The 27523-nt window shown below is 56.4% G+C and overlaps 2 non-coding genes across 2 annotated transcripts; one reads left to right on the plus strand and one right to left on the minus strand.

Annotated features, from left to right (window-relative positions):
• Nucleotides 1-528: 528 nt before the first annotated feature.
• TRNAC-GCA lies at nucleotides 529-600 on the minus strand. The gene has a single exon. It is a non-coding gene; the product is annotated as a tRNA-Cys (tRNA).
• A 1745-nt stretch (nucleotides 601-2345) lies between these two features.
• Nucleotides 2346-2427, plus strand: TRNAF-AAA. Its single transcript has one exon. It is a non-coding gene; the product is annotated as a tRNA-Phe (tRNA).
• The last annotated feature ends 25096 nt before the right edge of the window (nucleotides 2428-27523 follow it).

Raw genomic sequence — 27523 nt, forward strand, 5'->3', positions numbered from 1 at the left:
GACCTCTAAACAGCTGCCATTTGAATGTATCTGAAAGTTACAAGGAACAACGATCTGTGTTAAAGGAAGGCTGCCATTTATTAGAGCCCCAATTGATGCCGTGTGCACAAAGAGAGGATTGAATGTGTAACAGGGAGTTTGGTAAATCTTGGTTATTTTAGTTTTGTAACAGGCTCCTGTCCATCTCCAGTAGAGTTTTCAGTCCCAACGTCAACTTACTTACCAAATGTAATACAGACTAGTCCATTCCTCCCAAGTGGATGTGGTTCTTGTTCTTCTGCACATTGTAGCCCATGGAGGCCAAGGACTTGCAAATGTGTCTTCATGTGCCTTTGTTTAATTGATGAAAACAAACCTAGACACTTAGAGGATTGGAACTGATTTCAGCTGGGGGACATGTTTGCTAAGTTTTCATGCATTTGCACAGGAAAGCATTGAGTGTGCCCATTCATTTCAGGGACCTCTCTTTAGTGGAGCTCCTGGACATACTGGAAATGAAATTATTTTTACTGAAGGAACAGGTTTGCGAGATAGCACTTGGATTTAAACCAAGGACCACTTGATCTGCAGTCAAACACTCTACCACTGAGTTATACCCCCCTGACATTTACATAGGCAAGTCAGTGGTTTTAAGGATTTTGAAGGACAGGCTCTGCCTCAGAGAGCTCCTTTTCTATTCCCATAACACAGGGGTTTTAAAAATGGGGTTTGATTAAACTTTATATACACATGTAGACACCACAGCTTGCACACACACTAGCATAGCTTCTCCCACTGACATAGCTACCACCCCTCGGGGAGATGGATTAACTGCAAGGATGGGACAGCTCTCTCCCCTCCACTTAGAGCATCTTCATTATTTATGAATAGGTGGGAAATAACCTCCTGAATGGACAGGAACCAATTTATCAAATATTGCTGTGTCTGCATTCAATATGGGTAACTGGTCATATTAGGCTGGATTAGTAAAAACATTTCAAGCAGATCGAGGGAAGTGATTATTCCCCTCTATTCAGCACTGGTGAGGCCACAGTTGGAGCATTGTGTCCAGTTTTTGCCCCCCAGAAACAAATTGGAGGGAGTCTAGGGGAGGGCAACAAAAATGATTAGGGGGCAAGGGATTTACGAGGAGAGGCTGAGGGCAGGGCCGCCCAGAGGGGTGGCAGGTGGGGCAATTTGCCCCAGGCCCTGCAGGGGCCCCCATGAGAATATAGTTTTCTATAGTATTGCAACTTTTTTTTGTGGAAGGGTCCTGGAAATTGTTTTGTCCCAGGCCCCCTGAATCCTGTGGGAGGCCCTGCCCAGACCCTGGTGCTGTTCCCCCACTCCACCCCCTTCCCTCGTTCTCCTCCCTCTGAAGCCCCACCTGTGCTCTGCTCTCACTCCCATTTGGCCACTTCCCACTCCTGCTCTTTCTCTTTGGCTGAGGCTGCTGGTCCACCTTTCGCTCACTCCTTTCCTCCCCCAAGGCCTCCTTGCGCCTCTCCAGCTCCTACCCCAAGGTCTGCCTGCTGTCCTCACCTCTCTGCCCCCTCCCCTGAGACTCACCCTACCCATCGCCCACACCTCTCTGAGCCCTCCCCTGAAACCTGCCCTGCCCACATCTCTCTGAGCCCTCCACTGAGACCCACCCAGCCCACACCTCTCTGAGCCCTCCACTGAAACCTGCCCTGCCCACACCTCTCTGAGCCCTCCTCTGAGACTCACCCTGCCCATCGCCCACATCTATCTGCCCCTCCCCTGAGACTCACCCTGCCCATCACTCACACCTCTCTGCCCCTCCCCTGAGACCCACCTTGCCCATCACTCACACCTCTCTGACCCTCCCAAGACCTGCCATGCTCACTGCTCGTACCTCCCTGACCCCTCCTCTGAGACCTGCCCTACGCACCGCCCACACCTCTCTGCCCCTCCCATGAGACCCACCCTGTCCACCTCTTTCTTTGGTCATCTGTTGTTATTCCATGAATCATCAAGGATGGAATAAAAAGCTGAGTTTACTCCAGGGTGAGGAAAGAAAGGAGCCACCAACCCCCTGGCAAAGCTCAGTGCCCCAGAGAAAACCTGTCCCCTGCTATCGCAATCACTGATGGGAAAGGGACTGTCTGAATGATCAAGGCAGGAAATGGACAACAAGCTACAGCAGTGTCATTAACCCCAAACACACTCTCCTCATGCTCCAGCCAGAAGGGAAAGGAGCAGGAATTCTTGCTGTTCAGCCATGGACACACTTACACAACGGCACAGCAGTGTGTGTGTTGTGGAAGCTGGTCTGAGGAAACAACTGGAATTGATCACTCAGTGAGAGCAGAACTAGAGTGCAGTGAGAGACACTTATCAAGCCAGTAGTTGTGGCTGAGTGGTTAAGGCGCTGGATTAAAAATCCATTGGGGTCTCCCTATGCAGGTTCAAATCCTGCCAACTAAGGAGGAAGTTGTGGTTCTTTAGTTTCAATGGAGCGGGGTCTTGTCTAACTCTTAAGCTATATCTACATGAAAGAGTAACATGGCTTTAGTTAAGGTGTTTTAATTGAACAGCTGTTGCATGTCCACCCTGTGTCACCAGAGCACATCCATGCTAGCATCTCTTGGATCACCACAGAGAGCAGGGCATTGTGGGTAGCTATCCCACTGTGCAACTGGCTGCAAGTGCTTTGGGAAGGGTTTGCAATGCCTCACGGGCTGGTACAGCATCACATGATGCAGGTTTCTGTTCCATGGGCATCCTACTAGATTGCCAGCTGCTTTTCAAGTGCAATGTACGTGGGGGGTGGTGGAGGGAGAGAGAGTGAGTGTGTCAGCACACTGTCTCTAAGTTCAGACAGCTGCTGGAAGCAACCAGTCCTGAGGCAGGGGACAGCCCTGACATCAGTCCCCCTTCTCTCACTGGCTCAGCTCAGCACAGAACTCTCTGTCACACGCACACACTGCTGCCTGCTTAGCTCTGTGTCAGGGGTGCTGGAACAGGGGGTTTAGAGGGCCATGACCCCACCACTCTTTACTGGCCGTTAGGACAAATGATGGGAGGGGGAAGGGTGTAGTCTTGGGGAAGAGGCGCTCTGTGGATGTGGCCTCAGGGGGAGAGGTGGTGTGAGTGCGGGTCCTTAGGGGAGGGGTGTCATGGGGGTGCCACAGCATGGACAACAGTGCCTCCCACCCACCCCCAATGTAAGGAAGCTTCTGCTGCCCCTGCTCTGTGTTCGCAGAGCGGGAGAGAGCAGCATCCACTGCAGTGATTTGCTCCCCGGGGCTCTGGCAGGGGGGGCTCGGGAGGTGATTTAAAGGCCCCAGGTTCCGGCCGCTGCAGGGAGCCCTGAGCCCTTTAGATCACCAGCCTGGGGAAGCCGGGTTGGGCTGGCACAGCATACTGACTCTTGCCAGCACCTCATACCAGAACACACCGGCTTACTTTCACCTCCGGAAGGTACTCACGTGGATCAATAACTGGTTAAAAGACAGGAAACAAAGGGTAGGACTAAATGGTCAGTTTTCAGGATGGAAACAGGTAACTAGTGGGGTCTGTACTGGGACCAGGACTAGTCAACATTTTCATAAATGATCTGCTAAACAGTGAGCTGACAAAATTTGCAGATGATCCAAAACTACCAGCTTGCTTCCTAGAACGAATGCTCCTTGAGTGGGGTGATCCACAGGGAGTAGCTCAAACCTCCAAAGTGCCTGGCCAGGGGCAGGTCATTAGCACAGCAAGGGAGGGGTGTGGCAGTGACATCACAAAGGCCTTTTGCAGGACCTCAGACTATTGGTCAAAGGTGGTGGGGAGGTGGTGACCTCACAGAGAGATGCTGACATCAGCCAGGCAGGACAGGGGTAATGGGCCAGGGAAACCTCAGAGACCCCTGTGGCTTTGCTTCAGCGAGTCTCCTTCTCCAGGTCTCTCTTTGAGGACTGAGAGAGTATTCAGCTTCACGTACGTGAGCGCCAGGAGGAATCTCTTTCAAGTTTTCTCTTCCCCTTTGCCTGATTTTACTAGAAAACAGCCATCCCTGTTTAGAAGGTAAGAGCCTCCTCGAGGTGGGAAACCTGTTCAATCTGATCCATCTGATGACAATTGAATTCTAGACATGGAAAACACAAGCTTAAGGCGGCAGAATTGTATTCCATACCTGGGATTTTGTCCCTTAGAATCACTGGGGACATTAGGATTTGTCCTTTTGGTTTCACCTTTTCCTCCCTCCCTCCCTCTTTTCGCTTTCTCTCTTGTTTCTTTTGTCCTTTCTCCTGTTCCCCTCCCAACAGCAGGAGCGAGGGGTGTGTATGTGTGTGTGTATGTGTGTGTGTGTGTTTTGCAGGGGAGTGCTCTTCAGCTCCCACTCTGGGATGTCCACCCAAAAATGGGGGGCTGAAATAGTGCTCAGGCAGTGATCCCCACCAGTGACCTGGGCCATCCTTTGGGCTCTCTGGTGAGAACCCTCAGCCTCCTGTCCTCAGTCTCTACCCTGATTGGCTGAGCAGGGGGTTATTGACAGGGGGGAGACTCAGGTCCTTGATCTTCTCTTTTAAGACCAAGTAAATAAGTCATAACCACTTATATGTTTGATGAATTTTGCTGCATCTCTGCATTAATTGTCTCTGAGCAGTTCATGATTCTCTCTAACATTGCAGTTCCCCTCAAATACTTGCTGAATAATTACTGTGCACTGTTGTTGGTCTGGAGCTCATGTGAGAGCACTTTATTCAGGTCAGTCAAAGTAAGAAATTCAAGATCTGATGGTTAGTTTGAAAAATCAGGGCTCTTGGGTCCTATTCCCAACTCTGCCACTGGCTGGATGTGTGACCTAAGACAAGTTAATTCTCCTTTTTCAGCCTTAGCATCTCCCTCTTTCAAGTAGGGATAATAATGATCCACTCCTACCTACCTCATGGTGGGTGGAGGATGGGGATCCATTGGAGAGTGTCACTAGGAGTAGTGCATATTATGAGGTGTCCTCTCACGTTTACTCAAAACAGATTATGACATAATACAATAGCTGAAATAGTCTTTTATTTGTATTTTTTTATTTTGAAATTAAGAGCAGCAACTACTTAGCTCAGACTGAAGCATCTTATCTAATGTTTGAGATCTAAGTGTCTCCCCTTTGTGTGCAAAGAGACAATTTAACACACTCTGACAAACAGGAGATGCTTTTGTTTTGCAACAAAATCTTTTTGCAAAGAACTTTCATCTCACTTGTTTTGATTTCGAGAAACAAAGTGGTTTAGTCTGAAGGGGATTTTCTGACAGAAATGGTTTCAATGAAATTTCCCCACCATCTCGACTCCTGGGCTTTATCCCCGCCTCTGGGAGGTTTACTGTTTGTTAGAACAGGAATCAGGATTGGTGATTGCTTCTCTTTCTGGCAATGCAACTGCCTTGCTATGTAAGCCTTTGGGTAGGTCACTTCCCTTCTCTGGACCTCAGGCTCCTCTCCATCTATCCAATGGAAACAAGGACAATTCTTGAACTCTGGGCAGTCATGAGCCTGAGTGAGATAAGGGGTGTTAAAGCCCTCTGTGAAGGAGAAAGGGGAGTTTCACGGTGCTTAGCACCAAGGAACCCTAAAGTTTGCTAAAATGTTTAGTCAGTAGAAAAAAGAAATGGTCGGGGCCAAACTTTTTAACCACTGCCTTTTTTAAAGCCCATTCAGGGGTGTGAGTCCCTGTCTCTTAGGTACCTGGGGTTCTTTGCCAGCAGGAGAAAAGATGTTCCTGCCTCTGTTTTTGTGGCCTTAACAAACCAGGTGTTGTGCCCCAGTTCTCGTCTGAGATCCCTGAAAAAGAACATCTCCCCATCCATGAACAAGACAGGACCTATTTTTAAAAGGAGAACAAAGAGACCCCTGGGACTTACAGACTAGCTTGCCTCACTTCCATAGCTGGAGAGATAATGGAATACATTCTTAAACAATCAGTGTGTCAGCAGCACGTACAGGATACCTTGGTTCTTAGGACTAGTGAGGATGGATTTGCCAAGAACAAATCATTCCAAACCAATCCTCGTTCCTTCTTCGGCAGGGTTCTGGGCCTAGTGGAGGTGGGTAAACAGTAGATGGGGTCTATCTCGGTGTTACTAAGGCTTTTGACACAGTCCCGTAGGACAATCTCACAAGCAAACGAGGGAAATGCCGTCTAGACAGAATCAGTGTGATGTGGGTGCAGAGCCGGTTGAAAGCCTAGACTCCAAGAGCCCTTCTCCATGTCTGGCTGTCCAACAGAGAGGGTGCACCTAGTGGGTCCTGCAGCGATCAGTCCCGGTCTGGCACTATTCAATAGTTTCATTACTGATTTGGAAAATGGAGTGGAGAGCATGCTTCTAAAATTTGCAAATGATCACAGGATTGGAATTCAAAACGCCTTTAACAAATTGGAGAATTGATCTTCTTGAGCCAAACTCCATGGCTGGGCCCCTCTCCCTAGACTGGGCTGAAGTGAAACCCCAGAGCCAAACACTCCTCCTCCTGGGCAGTGCGCTCCGCCCTTGAATGGTCAGATGCTGCTTAGCACTGTCAGAGCAGCTTTGGCTGGGGGATTCTCCCAGCACTTTCCAATAGCGGGAAAGTATGAAATCCCCAGCAATGGAACTCAGCAGTCCTGACTCCCAGTCCCCTGGTCCAGTGACTCCAGCGGAGCACACTCCCTCTCATAGGCAGGGGGAGCGGCCATGAGGGCCTGCTTGTAATTGCCAGCTGTGGGAGGGAGTGTGCAGCAGTGGTTAGCAAAGGGGCCTGGAAAGAAGGACTGCTGGGTCCCATCCATCCTTCTGACACTTGGTGTGACCCTGAGCCAGTAGCTTCCCCTCCCTAGGCCTGTTTCTCATCAGTAGGGTTGGGGTCACAGTCCCGACAGCCCAGGGGGGTTGGGAGGCTCCAGGAAGGTGTGTAAAGTGCTGGGATTTCAGGCTCCCGGAGGTGCTGTCACCCCCGCACTAGGGTGATGTTCTGCACCCCCTGCTGCTGGCCAAGTTTCTCCTTTCCCTGGCAATAAGACAGACTCTTGTTTTCCCAGCCAGCTGATCGCCCAGTGTCATCACCCTGCCTGCTGGCTGGGCAGGGTAACTCCTCAGGTCACCACCCCCCTCTCCAGCCTGCCTTGGGCTTGGAGAGTGAGGAGAAGGGCGAGGGATGACACTGAGCATCCTCCATCCATCGCTCCGTCACCAGAGCAAGTGAGTGGCATTAGGGTTCCTCGGTGGCATCCCCTGTCTGTCTGGGGAGAGGCAGAAATAAGGGGAGAGAATCTCTCCCAAAGGAGATTGGATTTACAAACAGCCCCCAGGAGCCCCTCACTCTCAGACCGGGGAGGGGCGTCTCCAGAGCCATCTCCAGTGTGTTTGGCAAGGTCCCAGCAATGGGGCTCCCAGCCCTTCCCTTGTGGGAGACTGTTCCCCAGGCTGAGAGTCTCTGAGCTGGGCCAGACCCGGTGAGCTGCTGAGCATGGAAATCAATGGGAAATGAGGGGGTCTTGGCCTTGCTATGCCTAGGGATGTTGAAGTGGGGAATGGTTTCCCAGGAGAAGTCCGGACTCCTGGGTTCTGTTCCTTCTCTAGCCTGGGTGGGGCTTGTGGGGGGAGGTGTGAGTGTGTCCTGGGCTGGCAGGAGGGAGCTGCTTGTCCAAAGGGACCGATGGTCTTTGTGACTGACCCCAGTGCTCAAAAAGGACGAGACTCCCCGGTTCTTGCAGCCCCAGGGATGAGGAGGGGGAACACTGAGGGGGAGCAGATCATGCAATGAACTCCTGCCAGTGTGTGTAGCTTGCACACCCTGCACCACTGTGGGGGGAGGAGGAGCTGCTCTGGCTGGGGCAGGGATGGGGAGAGACCAAACAAGTTGGATAGTGAGAGGCTGCCTTGACCACAGATTCACACCTGCTCCCCACTCGGTTCCAGGATGGCCAGGCTCCTGAGGATGTTCAGGAAGAAGGCTCTGCAGGTGGCCCCAGAGCCCGAGGGAAGCAGCTGCCATCTTCCCCAGGAGCGGAGCGGCCCACCGTCCCCAATGGCGGGGAAGGAGCCTTCGGCCGGGCCAGGAGGTGGAAGTGCCCAGCCTTCTGGAAGAGGAAACCTGCTCCCAGCGCAGGCGTCGAGGTGGGAGAGGCACCGGCCAGGCCAAAATGGAGGTGGGCCAGGATGTGGCAGGGCAGGCAGGACCCAGCCCAGGAGCAGAACCAGGCAGGGTGGCTCCAGGGCTTGTTGTGTGGGCAGCAGTGACCACAGGAGCCCAGCCCCGATTTCCAGCAGGAGGCATCGCCCTGCCCAGTCAGTGGGGACCTTTCAGCCTTCCCAGGATAGAAGGTGGAAGATCCCTCTCTCAGCCCCGGCAGCTCAGCCCGCTCCCCATGGGACAGCAGCAGCAATGCCTGGGACTCGGACAGCAGCGTGGCCGACGGATGCTTCTGCTTTGTTCCAGGTGAGCTCAGGGAGGGGTGAGGAGGGGGCTGTGAACACCCCAGGCCCAGGCCCTCGAGCAGTGCTATGGGGGCGGGTCCCCAGCTAAGGTGTCTGGCCTGAGCCACTGAACCCCACTGACACTAGGTGCTGCCACTTTAATCCTTGGTGCTCCATTGGGCGGGGGGTGAGAGGCACCTCCCAGGGAGTCCAGGACAGTGTGGGGAGTCTCTTTGCTATGGACTCCTGAAGGAGTTGGGGGCTTATGACACTGAGGCTACTTGGAATCAAATACATTTGAGATACAAGTACATAGCCCATATTCATAACTTCAAATACAAAAACGGTACACACATACAGCCAGCATAATTATAACCAGCAAATCATAACCTTGTCATAGACACCTCACACGCCAACCTTTGCACAATATTTGCTGCAAATATATAACAGTGGTGGCAACAATGATCTCTATGGTCCAAGCTCATATTAATAACATCACAGAAGGCTATAGAGAAGTGGGAGGGAGGCGTCTTCCAGCCGGCGTGTCTCGTCTGTTTCTTCCTTGCCGCTTGGGCCAAGGTGGGAAGGAAACGAAACGTGCCCGGCTGAAGGTTTTGCACTTGACCTTGAAGATTAAGCCCGAACCCCCGGCATGGCTGGGTCGGGTTGTCCTGGGCTCTGTGGGGGGAGGGCTCAGTTGGGAGAAGGGGCAGACGAGGGGATTTTGTCTCTGATAGATAAGGGCTTTGTCAGTGGGAAGCTGTAGGTCACATGCTGGGGGTGACAGTGGGCTTTGAGCTGGGGCAGCAGCAGCAGAGGAGCAACGTGTGTGTGTGTGTGTGTGTGTGTGTGTGTGTGTGTGTGTGTGTGTGTGTGTGTGTGTGTGTGTAGGTTGAAGTGTTCTCCTACAGATTTTTGTATATTGCCATTCCTAATATCTGATTTGTGTCCATTTATCCTTTTCCGTAGAGAACCTCCCTGGCCACACTATAGCAGACCTTAAGGTGGCCATCCTGCAGCAAAAAAACTTCAGGACTAGACTTCAAAGAGAAACTGCTGAGCTTCAGTTCATCTGCAAATTTGACATCATCAGCTCAGGATTAAACAAAGACTGTGAATGGCTTGCCAACTACAAAAGCAGTTTTTCCTCCCTTGGTTTTCACACTTCAACTGCTAGAACAGGGCCTCATCCTCCCTGATTGAACTAACCTCATTATCTCTAGCTTGCTTCTTGCTTGCATATATATACCTGCCCCTGGAAATTTCTACTACATGCATCTGACGAAGTGGATATTCACCCAGGAAAGCTCATGCTTCAATACCTCTGTTAGTCTATAAGGTGCCACAGGATTCTTTGCTGCTTTTACAGATCCAGACTAACACGGCTACCCCTCTGATACAGAGAAAAAATAGGTGCTCAGCACCACTGGCAGCCAACTCCCCATCCCCACTACAGGCCTTGCTGACAAGCTCCTCCTCTTCCCCTTCAGCACCTCCCACTTGCCAGTGATCAAGTGTTCAGTGGGGTTCAGGAGGTGCTGGGTGGGGAGGCGGAGGAGCAGGGATGAGAAGAGGTGGGGGAGAGAGAGGAATGGTGCAAGCCAGAAGAGATGGGACAGTCGTAGGGGTTCAGGGGAAGGGGTGGCGTGGGGGCAGGGCCTGGGGAGGAAAGGGGGCATTTGTCCCAGACCCTGGATCCCTCTGGGGCCGACCCTGAAGGGAAATGCTGACTATCACAGTGACAATAAAACTGACCAGCGTTGCGGGGGAGACAGAGGGAGATCCGCACCCATCAGGTCTCTTCTCTCCCCCAAGGTGAGCCAGACACTGCTCTCTCCTGGCTCTCACTCTAGCAGCTGGACACTAAGGAGCCATTTCCCCACAGGAAGTGCATTGAGTGCCCCTGTGGTGCTGGGAGGGGGGCTGGCGCTGCTGCTGGCTGTGGGGCTGGCAGGGGGCTGATGTCTGCACAGACTCTCAGCTGCCAGGCCGGAGGGGGCACTTGGGACCTTACCAGACTGGCTCAGTGAAGACGGGGGGTTGACAGAGCAATACAGACGCTCTCCAGAGCACGGAGCAGCATCCGCCCATGCAGCCAGGCAATGAGCATTTCCCACAGCCTGGAGCTGAGGGGGAGGTGGCAGCTGCTGTTCCAGCTCCTCGGGGACAGGCTCTGTCAGCCAACAGACACTTCTTACTCACCACAGCTAAGGGCGTCGGGTTCCTCCGGTGGGGGTGTGGAGCAGCTGTTCGTTTTCCTGTTCGCACTCCTCTGCCGTGTGAAAATCGGGGAGGGGAGGCAGAAGCCCCACTTCCCTCCCGAAATGACATCCAGTGAGGGAAGCCAGGACAACAGGGTGGGGCGGCAAGTGGTGACCAGACTCTCACCGCCAGGGTCTAGTCTAGCTCAGAGTCCAGTTCAACTTCATCCCCACGCCAGTGGCGCCCAGTCCCTTTCCACCACCAGGTCAACCCGGGCACTAGGGCAGGAACAGGGTGAGGAAGCAAGTCAAGCCAAGCAAGGCAGGCAAAAGCAAGTTTTGTCTTCATGGGCCGCTCACAATGGCATCCTTTTTGTGTTCAACTGCTGCAAAAACATCCCGGACAGAGAAGCAACAGGCCAAAGTAATCCCATACAGTTGCCAAATTAGCTCAGTTGAGAGACCATTAGACTGAAGGTCTAAATGTCCCTGGGTCAATTCCAGCCTTTGACAGGTTCTTTCATCCTCTTTGTGCAGGGGCAGCTTGTTCTCTGGCAGCACAGCGGTGCCTGCACCCAAGGTGAGCAGGGTTGGCCTGGGGCAAAGCAATTTTGGGGGCCCCTTCCATTAAAAAAAAGTTGCAATACTGTATTCTCATGGGGTCCCTGAGGGGCCTGGGGTAAATTGTCCCACTTACCTCCCCTCTGGGTAGCACTGAAGGTGAGTCTATGATCTTGGGCTCTGCAGTAGGAAAACATAGAAGGGGCTTCTGCCCTTAGTTGGCCCACCTGACCTTTAACGATGAGAGCTGTCTTTCCCAACATAGCAGGAAGAGAGCAAGGCAGGGTGACCCATCTCCCAGCAGCTATGCCGGAGGCTCAGGCTTAATCTTCAAGGCCAAGCACAAAAACATTCAGCCAGGCACATTTTGCTCCCTTCCTGCCTCCACCCAAGGAGCAAGGGAGCAGCAGACAAGACATGCCGGCTCAATGATGCCTCCCTTCCACTTCCCTGTAGGCTATGCAAAGCCCTTGGCCTGCCTGATGCCTTGTCAGGAAAGTGCGGCCATGCTGCCCAAGCCTGAGTCATGTCTGCAGCCTGGCCCGCCCCGGCTGATGGCACGCAGAGCCAGGCAAGTCAATGGCAGCTCGAGTCAGGAGCCTTGGCTCTTTCCCCTGATAGCCACACACAGAGCACTGCCTGGCATCCCGAGAGCCTCCCTCGTGTTCTCCTGCAGCAGCTGCCTGCCGGTGTGGGTAGGAAAAAGGGGACCAGTGCGGCCTCATTGCAGGACATGAGGCCCTCGCCATGCCCAGGCCTGCCTCTTGCCTTCAGCCCAGGCAGCCAGAGGTGTCGAGAAGCTCCCTGGCAGGCTGCCGCCTCAGCCAGGAAATAAGGAAAAGGTGATGAATGAAGAAGTCAGGAAATAACAAGGAAATTAAGAGGTTTCTCGAATGGGTTTCTGTCCGATTTACCATCTTCTCAGCTACCGCTCAAACTTAAAGACCTAAAGTCGACCTATCAGCATAAGTACAGATGGTTATATAGGAATTAAAAGGAGCTGCTGTCACAAGTGTTAGGTGCCTGCAGGCAGCATGCAGATTGTTTAAAAACACTGCAATTAGAGGCTCAGATGAAATGTTTGCCCTAAATCAGAAATGACAATAGGATGACCAGCAGAAAGCCACTCTAGGTAAACGGTGGAGTAATGGAGGCTGTTAGAGGCAAAAAGTCATTCCTCAAAATTTGGAAATCAAATCCTGGTGAGGATAATAGGAAGGTGCACAAAGTCTGGCCTGTTAAGTGTCAAAGTCTAACAAGACAGGCCAAGAAAGAATCTGAGAAGCAACATGCTAATTATATAAGGCGCTGGTGAGACCCCACCTGGAATACTGTGTGCAGTTCTGGTCTCCCATGTTTAAGAAGGATGAATTCAAACTGGAACAGGTTCAGAGACGGGCTACTAGGATGATCCGAGGAATGGAAAAGCTGTCATATGAAAGGAGACTCAAAGAGCTTGGCTTGTTTAGTCTAGCCAAAAGAAGGCTGAGGGGGGATATGCTTGCTCTTTATAAATATATCAGAGGGATTAATACTAGAGTGGGAGAGGAATTATTTAAGCTTAGTACCAATGTAGATACAAGAACAAACGGGTATAAACTGGACACTAGGAAGTTTAGACTTGAAATTAGACAAAGGTTTCTAACCATTAAAGGAGTGAAGTTCTGGAACAGCCTTCCAAGGGGAGTAGTGGGGGCAAAAGACATATCTGGCTTTAAGACTAAGCTTGATAAGTTTATGGAAGGGATGGTATGATGGGATAGCCTAATTTTGGCAATTGACCTTTGATTATCAGCAGATAAGTATGCCCAGTGGTCGGTGATGGGATGTTGGATGGGATGGGATCTGAGTTACTGCAGAGAATTCTTTTCTGAGTACTGGCTGGTGAGTCTTGCCCACATGCTCAGGGTTTAGCTGATCACCATATTTGGGGTCGGGAAGGAATTTTCCTGCAGGGCAGATTGGCAGAAGCCCTGGAGGTTTTTCGCCTTCCTCTGCGGCGTGGGACATGGGTCACTTGCTGGTGGATTCTCTGCAGCTTGAGGTCTTCAAACCACAATTTGAAGACTTCAATAACTCAGACATAGGTTAGGGGTTTGTTTTAGAAGTGGATGGATAGGGTTCTGTGGCCTGCTTTGTGCAGGGGGTGGGACTAGATGATCACATTGGTCCCTTCTGAACCTAGAATCTATGAATCTAAGGCAAAGTTAGCATATCTATATTGTGACCTTTTACTCAGAAAGCAAAGTTGTCTTTTATCTTGTTACTTAAATAGATAAGTACTCACGCCTGTCTAAGACCTTTACCTAGACCAATCGACAATGGAGAATGGCATAGGGGGGGTTCAGTCTTGTACCCACGGACTTAATAGGTACACCACAAGGGAACTTATGTGTGTATGCACATATCATCAATACGCACAAACATACTAGCCTGTGAAGTAAGTGTACCTTAATGTTTTGTGGGTGAGGAATGAAATTTGGGCATAAGAGGAAGGATTTCTGGCACTTGTGCCTTATAAAAGAGGTGACCCACCTCGCTAGAGCACTTCACTCTATGATTCTGACTTACTTCCTCCACTTTCTCTCTCTTATTCTATCTATCTACTATCAGTAGGCTGTACTTGGTCTTCTTAACCTTTATGTTTCAAGGGAACTAGGCTAACCTTGGTTTCCCAAAGTTTTTATTCTTTGTTTATTAGGTTTTGATTTGAAGTTTAACTTAGTCAAGTAAACCCTAAGTAACACTAGCTTTTTCTAAGCACTGCATCTTTCACTCAAGAATTGAGAAATCTGAACTGCAAGGCTGGTTCTGTGTCTCTTACCACCAGGTTATCAAGAAAGGGTGTGAGTATATTAACCAAAACTTTGTTGCATATGTAACCCTTCTGCCCCTCTGAATTGGCAGCATCAAGGGCCGGATTCAGTAGCCAGGGGTTCCGTTTCAATAACACCATGCATAACCGGCTCAAGTCCCCACCCAGTGACCTGGGACACTTACATACCACACCCTCCTGGGCACCACTAGGAGGCAATACTTCCCCTCTAGCAAGCACAGAGTCTGAGTGTAGCAAAATCTTTTTAATAAAGGAAGGAAACAATGCGGCATCCCACTGGAGAAACACCACAAACAGGATTATAACACAAACCATCAAACAAAAAAAACCCACCCCCCAGGTACGTTTGGCAATGTCCTTTTCCCCTTAGGGTTTTAAGTCCAATCACCTCAAAGTCCAACAACCCAAAAGTCTCTGGTCAGTGCCACCCCAGAATTCGAGAGCTTATCTGCAGAGTTTTACCTCCTCCCAGCCTGGGTAGAAAGGGGGGGGGGGAAGTCCACAGAGGGTGTTAAGGGGCACCTTATGTGGACCAGGGCCAACTGCTCTGCCTCTCCATGGAGTTCTGCTGCAGCCTTCACCACGACCAGCTCCACCACACCAGCTGTGTCGCTCCTCCAGCCAACCAGTGAGCAACTCCAGCTGTCCCTAGACAGACTCCTAATAGGATCAAAAGCTAGCTCTACTCTTTAAAATTGGAGCTGAGCCAAGCCAATACACACCACTCCCCCAAACTCTCTCAATTCATGGGGTTTTTGGAACCAATGCCCCATGTTTAGCAAGTACCACCCAACTGAAGTTGAGTCATTTCTGTCACAAAGCAGTCCCACAGCTCCCCATTCACACAATCAGGGTGACAAACTTTTTTCCTCCTGCCCCAACAACAAAGAAATTGGGGATCCCAGAGCTATTAAAATCACCATCCCAAGCTGCTGTGGGGTTATGCTAAATGGGGGAGATGGATGCCAATGCAAATTATTGAAATTCTTTCCACACTCTCTACAATTCACCGCCAGATGTCAGGGTAGTGCTCATCCTGACTCTGCTTACACATATAATGCCATATGTATCTTTTGAATAGCAGTAATGCAACTGTAACTTTGTAACTCTGGTTATTTTACCATTTACTTACTATTTCACTGCTTTTAATAAAAAGGACTTTAAGGCTATAATCTGTCTCAGTGTGAGTTTCCTGTCATATCCCCAAGGATCCTTTGTAAATTCTGTGGAGCCTGATTCGGGATAAGAACTTTCACCTTCTGGTCAAATAGATTGGCAAGCCTAAAACCCATACTAATAATTAATTATTATTAGTATTACTAATTAAATTAAATGCAATTAAAATTAAACTAATAAATTAAATTTCCACCATATTATCCTAATTAATATTATTAGTATACCCTAAATCAAGCTACATGGGGCAGAGAGTTGGGGTGCAGGGGGATGAGGGCACTGGCTCTGGGGGTGCAGCTCTGGGGTGGGGTTGGAATGAGAGGTTCAGGGCGCAGGAGAGGGCTCAGGGTTAGGGCAGAGAGTTGGGCTGAGGGGGGTGAGGGCTCTGGTTGGGGGTGCGGGTTCTGGGGTGAGGCTAGGGAGGAGGGGATTGAGGTACAAGAGGGGAGTCAGGCTAGGGCAGAGGGTTGTGGTGGGGGAGTGAGGGGTTGGGGTGCAGGCTGCCCCAGGGCTGCAGTGGGGAGAGAGGACTTCTCCCATCCCCCTCTCACCAGAGCAGCTAGGGGCCAGGTGAGATGCACCTCTCCCCACCCTCCAGGACCTCCGGTGGGCCTGGGCTGAGGGAGGGGCTCCTCTGGAGGGCCTGGATTGGGCCAGGCTGGGCCATGGACTCCTCTCTCCCACAGCTCTGGTGTGCCTGGGCTGGGACAGGGGAGGGGCTCCTCTCCCAGCCTGCACTGCCCTTGAGAGCCTGCTGCATGGCCGCGCAGCTTACAGGGAACTGAGGTCTTAAACCCAGACAGGTTGAGATCCACTGGTCTCATCTGGAGATGGCTCCTTTCTGAGCTCCCTGCAGTGCCCAGCTCAGAGAGGAGCGGCTAGCTGGATGGCTGGCAGAGAGGAGCGGCTAGCAGGAAGGCTGTTGGAGAGGAGAGGTTAGCAGGAAGGCTGATGGAGAGGAGCGGCTAGCAGGAAGGCTAGCGAGAGGAGCAGCTAGCTGGATGGCTGGCGGAGAGGAGTGGCTAGCAGGAAGGCTGGTGGAGAGGAGCGGCTACCAGGAAGGCCGGTAGAGAGGAGCGCTAGCTGGATGGTTGGCGGAGAGGAGTGGCTAGCAGGAAGGCTGGTGGAGAGGAGCGGCTAGCAGGAAGGCCGATAGAGAGGAGCAGCTAGCTGGATGGCTGGTGGAGAAGAGCAGCCGGTGGTGGAGACTGCAGCAGAACTCCATGGAGAGGTGTGGCAATCAGCCGGCAACACAAGCAGCGGAACATGTAAGATGCCTCCCCATGCCTTCCCCCGCTTCCACTCAGGCTGGGAGATAAAGTCTGCAGATGAACTTCTGAACTCTGGGGCTGCACTGACCAAGGACAGAAACTGTGGGTGGGGTGACTGTTGGGTTGCTGGACTTAAGACCCTGAGGGGAAAAGGACACTGACAAACTTACTTGGGGTGGATCTTTTGCTCATGGTTTGTGTTATGGAGCCTGTTTGTGGCGTTTCCCCACATAATGCCACATTGTTTCCCTCCTTTATTAAAAGGCTTTTGCTACACTCAGACTCTGTGCTTGCGAGAGGGGAAGTATTGCCCCTTAGAGGCACCCAGGGGGTGGTGTATAATTGCCCCAGGTCAGTGGGTGGAGGCTCACGCTAGTTTTGCATTGTGTTATTGAAACAGAACCCCTAGATACTGACCCCAGCCCTTGTTGCTGCCAACTCTGACGGGCAGAAGGGTTCCATTTTGGGAGGCTCGCCCGTGATCCCTGGGTCAGTATCCCTGTCAAGCACCTGTTGAGCGATCCACTACATTGGGAAACTATCGTGTTTATATTTTGAGGAAATGACTGTTTGTATAATGGCTAATATGTCAGGTTTGTTGGGCCCTGGCTCAACAACCTCTAGCTCAGGGGCCGCAGCCTCAGCCAACGATTGGGTAAAAACACTGGGGCAAACATTGGAAAAGGTTGTGCTGTCCCATGCTACATCAAACTCTTGTAGTATGTTAAGGTTATTTGCTGGTGAAGAGGAGTTTGAACCCTGGTTAAAGCACACCACTGAAATGATGCAGGAGTGGGCCATACCCGATGCAGATGCCCGATGCAGAAAAGCACAGATGTCTACTAGAGAGCCCTATGGGCCCAACATTAGATGTGATTTGCACCCTGACGCTCATTGACCCTGGGGTCAGTGTGAAAGACTGCCTAGAGGCCCTTGATCACACCTTTGGGAGCATAGAGGGCTCTGAAGACAGCTACTGTAAGTTCCTTAATTCCCAACAGCTAAGGGGCGAGAAGGCTTCCGCCTATATACAGAGGCTGGAGAGATCGCTTCCGAGAGCTGTCATGAGGGGAGCAGTGACTGCTGAGCAGATGGATCAGACAAGACTGGCTCAAATTGTAAGAGGAACTCAGTATCCGAACCAGATTTTACTTCATCTCCGGCTAAGAGAACAACAGTAACATTCCCCAAGCTGATAAAAGAGGTCAAAGAGGGGGGAGAAAGGCAGGCTGCCAGTGGGTTTTGGGAAGCCCAAACATCATAGCCAGCCTGTACAACACCACTGCAAATGGCCAGTGTACTGATGGTGAGCACCAGAGAGGAACTTGCCTAACAAATGCAGGTTCTGGCAGAACTGATAGCTGAACTGCAAAGCATCATTGACCGAGCTAAGACTTCCAGGAATAAGGAGCCTCAGGCTGTTGCAATGCAGAAGTCAGTATCTAGAGCCACCATCCCACGCAGGCAAAGGGAGAAAGGACAATTCTTCTGCTACCAATGTGGTCAGGATGGGTACAGTGCGGCCAAGTGGCATAATGAAGAAAATCCCTCCTTAGTGTATGGAAAGCTGAGGATTAGTTGGGAAAGATCCAGTAACTGTCAGAGGGTCTGAGGATGGGGACAGGCCTGCATGATTTGAAGATTCTCCCAGAAAAGACTGTTCAGCTGGGATTCCCTCAGGACTGATAGGGCCTCAAGCAGAGGTCATGGTGAGGATTGAAGGGGCGGAGTGTAAAGCCGTGCTTGACACTGGATCTCAAGTAACTATTATATTTCTGTCATTCTACCAACAGATGCTTAGGCACCTGCCTATACAGCCACTGACTGGCCTTGGTCAATGTGACCTCATCATGGATGAATACCCTTACCAAGGGTATGTCATAGTGCACCTGGAATTCCCCGAGGAGGTTGCTGGGGTAAGAGAAGAGGTAGACACAGCTGCCCTAATATGCCCTGACCCTAAAGGGACCTCTGATGTGTCTGTGCTGATAGGGACCGATTCCAGTTTCTTCAAGGTATTTACGGATTATTGCAGTTGGTGGGCTGGGGACCAGTATCTGAAAACCTCTGAATAATCTTATCTGGGGATACCAGCAAGAACAAATCTAAGACTAAGAACAAGGAGAGGTCCCCAAAGCCTCCTATGCAGAGACACTATGGTCTCTTTAAATCATTTGGGACATGGCGAGATGAGAGAAGTGAAAAGGTTTTTCGGGAAATCATTATTTGCCTGATTCATGTGCCAGTCCTAGTCCTTGCTGACCCAAGCAAACCATTTATCCTGCATGCTGATGCCAGTTTGGAGGGTCTGGGAGCAGTCCTGTACCAGGAAGTGGAAGGCAAATGTAAATCTGTAGCCTTTGCCAGCTGAGGACTGTCTGATAGCGAAGCTCACTATCCCATCCACAAGCTGGAGTTCTTAGCCTTGAAATGAGCCATCACTGAGAAATTTCGAGACTACTTATATGGTGCTCAGTTTCAAGTATGGACAGACAACAATCCAATGACTTCCGTGTTAACAAGTGCTAAGCTGGATGCTGCAGGGCAGAGATGGTGGCCACTTTTGCTAGCTGTGACTTCAGCATTCAGTACCAATGAGATGGTATAATACAGAGTGTGATTTATTGGAACCACAAATTCTTGGGTGGGGAGAGGATGTAAGCAGGGTCAGTTTGAACTCTACCCTGACATCTGTTGGTGATCTGTTGTAAAGGACTTTTGGGGCTGATGTAATTTGCATGGTCACACCCACCTTGCTGCTGTGGGATCCCCAGTCTCTTTGTTATTAGGGCAGGAGTAATAAAGTGTAATTATATTGGTTATATGAATCAAGGACAGTAGAACGGTACTTGGCATTTCATGATTGACCTAACCTAAATCACTCTCGCTATGCAAGGCACATGAGTTCTAAAGCATACTGAATTAAGAGAGAAGAAAAGCAGATAGTTATATCTGACAGAATGGGTCTCTTTTAAGAACCCTCAGTACTGATTTCTTTTAATTTCATTTCTTCTTGGTGTGAAAACAAAGCTAATTTTGGTTCCAGTAGGCATGAGGTAAGATTAACTCTAAGTAAGTAGTTTCTTGGTGCATTTAAGGCTGGGATCAAGTGTCTTGATGTTTTTGGTCTTGAAATGAAAACCTTATCTGTGTTTCTGAAACTTTGAGATAAAAATATTCTCTCAATTACACGCTTTCTAGGCTATAGAGCTATGTTCACTGATGCTCAGGTTCAAGTCTTAAACATATTTTTGGTAACTGGTTCTGTTCTCATACACCGAGAAATGGAGCAGCAGGGATGCTGCTGGGAGTTTGGGGGTGTGGGGGTCAGGGCTGGGGGGGGTGTCAGAGGCATTGCTGGGAGTTTAGGGGTGTGGGGGTCAGGGCTGGGGGGTCAGGGGCACTGCTGGGAGTTTGGGGGTGTGGGGGTCATGGCTGGGGGTGTCTGTGGCGCTGCTGGGAGTTTGGGGGTGTGGGGGTCATGGCTGGGGGTGTCTGTGGCGCTGCTGGGAGTTTGGGGGTGTGGGGGTCATGGCTGGGGGTGTCTGTGGCGCTGCTGGGAGTTTGGAGGTGCGGAGGGTCAGGTCTGGGGGGTCAGGGGCACTGCTGGGAGTTTGAGGGTGCAGGGGGGTCAGGGCTGGTGGTGTCTGTGGCGCTGCTGGGAGTTTGGGGGTGTGGGGGCTCAGGGCTGGGGGTGTCTGTGGCGCTGCTGGGAGTTTGGGGGTGCGGGGGTCAGGGCTGGGGGTGTCTGTGGCGCTGCTGGGAGTTTGGGGGCGCGGGGGGCTCAGGGCTGGAGGGTCAGGGGCACTGCTGGGAGTTTGGGTGTGTGGGGGTCAGGGCTGGGGGTGTCTGTGGCGCTGCTGGGAGTTTGGGGGTGCAGGGGTCAGGGCTTGGGGGTGTCTGTGGCTCTGCTGGGAGTTTGGAGGTGCGGGGGGTCAGGGCTGGAGGGTCAGGGGCACTGCTGGGAGTTTGGGGGTGTGGGGGTCAGGGCTGGGGGCGTCTGTGGCACTGCTGGGAGTTTGGGGTGCGGGGGGGTCAGGGCTGGGGGGGTCAGGGGCACTGCTGGGGGTTTGGGGGTTAGGGCTGGGGGGTGTGGTGCTGCGGTGCTGCTGGGAGTTTGAGGGTGCGGGGGGGTCAAGGGCACTGCTGGGGGTTTGGGGGTCAGGGCTGGAGGTCTGTGGCACTGCTGGGAGTTTGGGGGTGCGGGAGTCAGGGCTGGGGGGTCTGTGGCGCTGCTGGGAGATTGGGGTGTGGGGGTCAGGGTTGGGGGGTCTGTGGCACTGCTGGGAGTTTGGGGGCACGGGGGGGTCAGGGCTGGGGGGTCAGGGGCACCGCTGGGGGTTTGGGGATCAGGGCTGGGGGTGTCTGTGGCACGGCTGGGAGGTCTGTGGCGCTGCTGGGAGTTTGGGGGTGCGGGGGGGGGTCAGGGACACTGCTGGGAGTTTGGGGCTGCGGGGTGTCAGGGCTGGGGGGGTCAGGGGAGCTGCTGGGGGTTTGTGGGTCAGGGCTGGGGGGTCAGGGGCGCTGCTGGGAGTTTGGGGGTCAGGGCTGGGGGGTCAGGGGCGCTGCTGGGAGTTTGGGGGTCAGGGCTGGGGGTCAGGGGCGCTGCTGGGGGTATGGGGGTCAGGGCTGGGGGGGTCTGTGGCGCTGCTGGGAGTTTGGGGGTGCGGGGTTCAGGGCTGGGGGGTCAGGGGCACTGCTGGGAGTTTGGGCGGTCAGGGTTGGGGCGGTCTGTGGCGCTGCTGGGAGTCTGGGGCTGCAGGGGGGTCAGGGCTGGGGGGTCAGGGGCACTGCTGGGGGTTTGGGGGTCAGGGCTGGGGGGTCTGTGGCGCTGCTGGGAGTTTGGGGCTGCGGGGGGTTCAGGGCTCGGGGGGTCAGGGACACTGCTGGGGGTTTGGGGTTCAGGGCTGGGAGGGTCTGTGGCGCTGCTGGGAGTTTGGGGGTGCGGGGTTCAGGGCTGGGGGGTCAGGGGCACTGCTGGGGGTTTGGGGTTAAGGGCTGGAGGGGTCTGTGGCGCTGCTGGGAGTTTGGGGGTCAGGGCTGGGGGGTCTGTGGCGCTGCTGGGAGTTTGGGGGTCAGGGCTGGAGGGGTCTGTGGCGCTGTTGGGAGTTTGGGAGTGCGGGGGGTTCAGGACTGGGGGGTCAGGGGCAGTGCTGGGGGTTTGGAGGTCAGGGCTGGGGGGTCACGGGCACTGCTGGGGGTTTGGGGGTCAGGGTTGGGGGTGTCTGTGGCACTGCTGGGAGTTTGGGGTGCAGGGGGGTCAGGGCTGGGGGGTCAGGGGCACCGCTGGGGGTTTGGGGATCAGGGCTGGGGGTGTCTGTGGCACGGCTGGGAGGTCTGTGGCGCTGCTGGGAGTTTGGGGGTGCGGGGGGGGGGTCAGGGACACTGCTGGGAGTTTGGGGCTGCGGGGTGTCAGGGCTGGGGGGGTCAGGGGCGCTGCTGGGGGTTTGTGGGTCAGGGCTGGGGGGTCTGTGGCGCTGCTGGGAGTTGGGGGTGCAGGGGGTTCAGGGTTGGGGGGTCAGGGGCACTGCTGGGAGTTTGGGGGTCAGGGCTGGGGGGGTCTGTGGCGCTGCTGGGAGTTTGGGGCTGCATGGGGGGTCAGGTGCACTGCTGGAGGTTTGGGGTTCAGGGCTGGGGGGGCTCTGTGGCACTGCTGGGAGTTTGGGGGTGCGGGGTTCAGGGCTGGGGGGTCAGGGGCACTGCTGGGAGTTTGGGCGGTCAGGGTTGGGGGGTCTGTGGCGCTGCTGGGAGTTTGGGGCTGCAGGGGGGTCAGGGCTGGGGGGTCAGGGGCACTGCTGGGGGTTGGGGGTCAGGGCTGGGGGGTCTGTGGCGCTGCTGGGAGTTTGGGGCTGCGGGGGGTTCAGGGCTGGGGGGTCAGGGACACGGCTGGGGGTTTGGGGTTCAGGGCAGGGGGGGTCTGTGGCACTGCTGGGAGTTTGGGGGTGTGGGGTTCAGGGCTGGGGGGTCAGGGGCACTGCTGGGAGTTTGGGGTTCAGGGCTGGGGGGTCAGGGGCACTGCTGGGAGTTTGGGGGTCAGGGCTGGGGGGTCTGTGACGCTGCTGGGAGTTTGGGGTTCAGGACTGGGGGGTCTGTGGCGCTGCTGGGAGTTTGGGGTCAGGGCTGGGGGATCTGTGACGCTGCTGGGAGTTTGGGGGTGCGGGGGGTTCAGGACTGGGGGGGTCAGGGGCACTGCTGGGGGTTTGGGGGTCAGGGCGGGGGGGTCTGTGGCGCTGCTGGGAGTTTGGGGGTCAGGGCTGGGGGGTCAGGGGCACTGCTGGGAGTTTGGGGGTCAGGGCTGGGGGGTCTGTGGCGCTGCTGGGAGTTTGGGGCTGCGGGGGGTTCAGGGCTGGGGGGTCAGGTGCACTGCTGGGGGTTTGGGGTTCAGGGCTGGGGGGGTCTGTGGCGCTGCTGGGAGTTTGGGGGTCAGGGCTGGGGAGTCTGTGACGCTGCTGGGAGTTTGGGGTTCAGGACTGGGGGGGTCAGGGGCACTGCTGGGGGTTTAGGGGTCAGGGCTGGGGGTCACGGGCACTGCTGGGGGTTTGGGGGTCAGGGCTGGGGGTGTCTGTGGCGCTGCAGGGAGTTTGGGGGTGCGGGGGGTTCAGGACTGGGGGGATCAGGGGCACTGCTGGGGGTTTGGGGGTCAGGGCGGGGGGGTCTGTGGCGCTGCTGGGAGTTTGGGGGTCAGGGCTGGGGGGTCAGGGGCACTGCTGGGAGTTTGGGGGTCAGGGCTGGGGGGTCTGTGGCGCTGCTGGGAGTTTGGGGCTGCGGGGGGTTCAGGGCTGGGGGGTCAGGTGCACTGCTGGGGGTTTGGGGTTCAGGGCTGGGGGGTGTCTGTGGCGCTGCTGGGAGTTTGGGGGTGCGGGGTTCAGGGCTGGGGGGTCAGGGGCACTGCTGGGAGTTTGGGGTTCAGGGCTGGGGGGTCTGTGGCGCTGCTGGGAGTTTGGGGGTCAGGGCTGGGGGGTCTGTGGCGCTGCTGGGAGTTTGGGGTTCAGGACTGGGGGGGTCAGGGGCACTACTGGGGGTTTGGGGGTCAGGGCTGGGGGGTCACGGGCACTGCTGGGGGTTTGGGGGTCAGGGCTGGGGGTGTCTGTGGCGCTGCTGGGAGTTTGGGGGTGCGGGGGGTTCAGGACTGGGGGGTTCAGGGGCACTGCTGGGGGTTTGGGGGTCAGGGCGGGGGGGTCTGTGGCGCTGCTGGGAGTTTGGGGGTCAGGGCTGGGGGGTCAGGGGCACTGCTGGGAGTTTGGGGGTGGCGGGGTCAGGGGCACTGCTGGGGGTTTGGGGGTCAGGGCTGGGGGGTCTGTGGCACTGCTGGGGGTTTGGGGGTCAGGGCTGGGGGGTCTGTGGCGCTGCTGGGAGTTTGGGGGTGGCGGGGTCAGGGGCACTGCTGGGAGTTTGGGGTTCAGGGCTGGGGGGTCAGGGGCACTGCTGGGGGTTTGGGGGTCAGGGCTGGGGGGTCTGTGGCACTGCTGGGGGTTTGGGGGTCAGGGCTGGTGGGTCTGTGGCGCTGCTGGGAGTTTGGGGGTGGCGGGGTCAGGGGCGCTGCTGGGAGTTTGGGGTTCAGGACGGGGGGTCAGGGGCACTGCTGGGGGTTTGGGGGTCAGGGCTGGGGGGTCTGTGGCACTGCTGGGGGTTTGGGGGTCAGGGCTGGGGGTCTGTGGCGCTGCTGGGGGTTTGGGGGTGGCGGGTCAGGGGCGCTGCTGGGGGTTTGGGGGTCAGGGCTGGGGTGTCAGGGGCGCTGCTGGGAGTTTGGGGTTCAGGACTGGGGGGTCAGGGGCGCTGCTGGGCGTTTGGGGGTCAGGGCTAGGGGTGTGTGGTGCTGCGGTGCTGCTGGGGGTTGGGGGTCAGGGCTGGGGGGTCAGGGGCGCTGCTGGGGGTTTGGGGGTCAGGGCTGGGGGTGTGTGGTGCTTCTGGGGGTTTGGGGGTCAGGGCTGGGGGGTCTGTGGCGCTGCTGGGATTTTGGGGGTGGCGGGGTCAGGGGCGCTGCTGGGAGTTTCGGGTTCAGGACTGGGGGGTCAGGGGCACTGCTGGGGGTTTGGGGTTCAGGACTGGGGGGTCAGGGGCACTGCTGGGGGTTTGGGGGTCAGGGCTGGGGGGTCAGGGGCGCTGCTGGGGGTTTGGGGGTCAGGACTGGGGGGTCAGGGGCGCTACTGGGGGTTTGGGGTTCAGGGCTGGGGGGTCTGTGACGCTGCTGGGAGTTTGGGGGTCAGGGCTGGGGGGTCAGGGGCGCTGCTGGGGGTTTGGGGGTCAGGGCTGGGGGAGTGTGGTGCTGCTGGGAGTTTGGGGGTCAGGGCTGGGGGGTCAGAGGCGCTGCTGGGAGTTTGGGGGTCAGGGCTGGGGGGTCAGGGGCGCTGCTGGCGGTTTGGGGGTCAGGGCTGGGGGGTCAGGGGCGTTGCTGCGGGTTTGGGGGTCAGGGCTGGGGGGTCAGGGGCGCTGCTGGGGGTTTGGGGGTCAGGGCTGGGGGTGTGTGGTGCTGCGGTGCTGCTGGGGGTTTGGGGGTGCGGGGGGTCAGGGCTGGGGGGTCAGGGGCGCTGCTGGGGCTTTGGGGGTCAGGGCTGGGGGTGTGTGGTGCTGCGGTGCTGCTGGGGGTTTGGGGGTGCGGGGGGTCAGGGCTGGGGGGTCAGGGGCGCTGCTGGGAGTTTGGGGGTCAGGGCTGGGGGGTCAGGGGCGCTGCTGGGGGTTTGGGGGTCAGGGCTGGGGGGTCAGGGGCGCTGCTTGGAGTTTGGGGGTCAGGGCTGGGGGGTCAGGGGCGCTGCTGGCGGTTTGGGGGTCAGGGCTGGGGGGGTGTGGTGCTGCGGTGCTGCTGGGGGTTTGGGGGTGCGGGGGGTCAGGGCTGGGGGGTCAGGGGCGCTGCTGGGGCTTTGGGGGTCAGGGCTGGGGGTGTGTGGTGCTGCGGTGCTGCTGGGGGTTTGGGTCTGCGGGTGGTCACGGCTGGGGGGTCAGGGGCGCTGCTGGGGGTTTGGGGGTCAGGGCTGGGGGGTCAGGGGCACTGCTGGGAGTTTGGGGGTCAGGGCTGGGTGGTCAGGGGCGCTGCTGGGGGTTTGGGGGTCAGGGCTAGGGGTGTGTGGTGCTGCGGTGCTGCTGGGAGTTTGGGTGTCAGGGCTGGGGGGTCAGGGGCGCTGCTGGGAGTTTGGGGGTCAGGGCTGGGGGGTCAGGGGCGCTGCTGGGGGTTTGGGGGTCAGGGCTGGGGGTGTGTGGTGCTGCGGTGCTGCTGGGGGTTTGGGGGTGCGGGGGGTCAGGGCTGGGGAGTCAGGGGCGCTGCTGGGGCTTTGGGGGTCAGGGCTAGGGGTGTGTGGTGCTGCGGTGCTGCTGGGGGTTTGGGGGTGCGGGGGGTCAGGGCTGGGGGGTCAGGGGCGCTGCTGGGGGTTTGGGGGTCAGGGCTGGGGGGTCAGGGGCGCTGCTGGGAGTTTGGGGGTCAGGGCTGGGGGGTCGGGGCGCTGCTGGGAGTTTGGGGTTCAGGACTGGGGGGGTCAGGGGCACCGCTCGGGGTTTGGGGGTCAGGGCTGGGAGTGTCTGTGGCGCTGCTGGGAGTTTGGAGGTGCGGGGGGTTCAGGACTGGGGGGGTCAGGGGCACTGCTGGGAGTTTGGGGGTCAGGGCTGGGGGGTCAGGGGCGCTGCTGGGAGTTTGGGGTCAGGGCTAGGGGTGTGTGGTGCTGCGGTGCTGCTGGGAGTTTGGGGGTCAGGGTTGGGGGGTCAGGGGCGCTGCTGGGAGTTTGGGGGTCAGGGATGGGGGGTCAGGGGCGCTGCTGGGAGTTTGGGGGTCAGGGCTGGGGGGTCAGGGGCACTGCTGGGCGTTTGGGGGTCAGGGCTGGGGGTGTCTGTGGCACTGCTGGGAGTTTGGAGGTGCGGGGGGTTCAGGACTGGGGGGGTCAGGGGCACTGCTGGGGGTTTGGGGGTCAGGGCTGGGGGGTCAGGGGCGCTGCTGGGAGTTTGGGGTTCAGGGCTGGGGGGTCAGGGGCGCTGCTGGGAGTTTGGGGTCAGGGCTAGGGGTGTGTGGTGCTGCGGTGCTGCTGGGAGTTTGGGGGTCAGGGCTGGGGGGTCAGGGGCGCTGCTGGGAGTTTGGGGGTCAGGGCTGGGGGGTCAGGGGCGCTGCTGGGGGTTTGGGGGTCAGGGCTGGGGGTGTGTGGTGCTGCCGTGCTGCTGGGGGTTTGGGGGTGCGGGGGGTCAGGGCTGGGGGGTCAGGGGCGCTGCTGGGGCTTTGGGGGTCAGGGCTAGGGGTGTGTGGTGCTGCGGTTCTGCTGGGGGTTTGGGGGTGCGGGGGGTGAGGGCTGGGGGGTCAGGGGCGCTGCTGGGGGTTTGGGGGTCAGGGGCGCTGCTGGGAGTTTGGGGGTCAGGGCTGGGGGGTCAGGGGCGCTGCTGGGGGTTTGGGGGTCAGGGCTGGGGGGTCAGGGGCGCTGCTGGGAGTTTGGGGGTCAGGGCTGGGGGGTCAGGGGCGCTGCTGGGAGTTTGGGGTTCAGGACTGGGGGGGTCACGGGCACTGCTGGGGGTTTGGGGGTCAGGGCTGGGGGGTCACGGGCACTGCTGGGGGTTTGGGGGTCAGGGCTGGGGGTGTCTGTGGCGCTGCTGTGAGTTTGGGGGTGCGGGGGGTTCAGGACTGGGGGGGTCAGGGGCACTGCTGGGGGTTTGGGGGTCAGGGCTGGGGGTCAGGGGCGCTGCTGGGAGTTTGGGGGTCAGGGCTGGGGGGTCAGGGGCGCTGCTGGGAGTTTGGGGTCAGGGCTAGGGGTGTGTGGTGCTGCGGTGCTGCTGGGGGTTTGGGGGTGCGGGGGGTCAGGGCTGGGGGGTCAGGGGCGCTGCTGGGGGTTTGGGGGTCAGGGCTGGGGGTGTCTGTGGCGCTGCTGGGAGTTTGGGGGTGCGGGGGGTTCAGGACTGGGGGGGTCAGGGGCACTGCTGGGGGTTTGGGGGTCAGGGCTGGGGGGTCAGGGGCGCTGCTGGGAGTTTGGGGGTCAGGGCTGGGGGGTCAGGGGCGCTGCTGGGGGTTTGGGGGTCAGGGCTGGGGGGTCAGGGGCGCTGCTGGGAGTTTGGGGGTCGGGTACTGCTGGGAGTTTGGGGTTCAGGACTGGGGGGGTCAGGGGCACTGCTGGGGGTTTGGGGGTCAGGGCTGGGGG

The sequence above is a fragment of the Gopherus evgoodei genome, chromosome 6 (assembly GCF_007399415.2).
Source record: "Gopherus evgoodei ecotype Sinaloan lineage chromosome 6, rGopEvg1_v1.p, whole genome shotgun sequence".
Lineage (NCBI taxonomy): Eukaryota > Metazoa > Chordata > Testudines > Testudinidae > Gopherus > Gopherus evgoodei.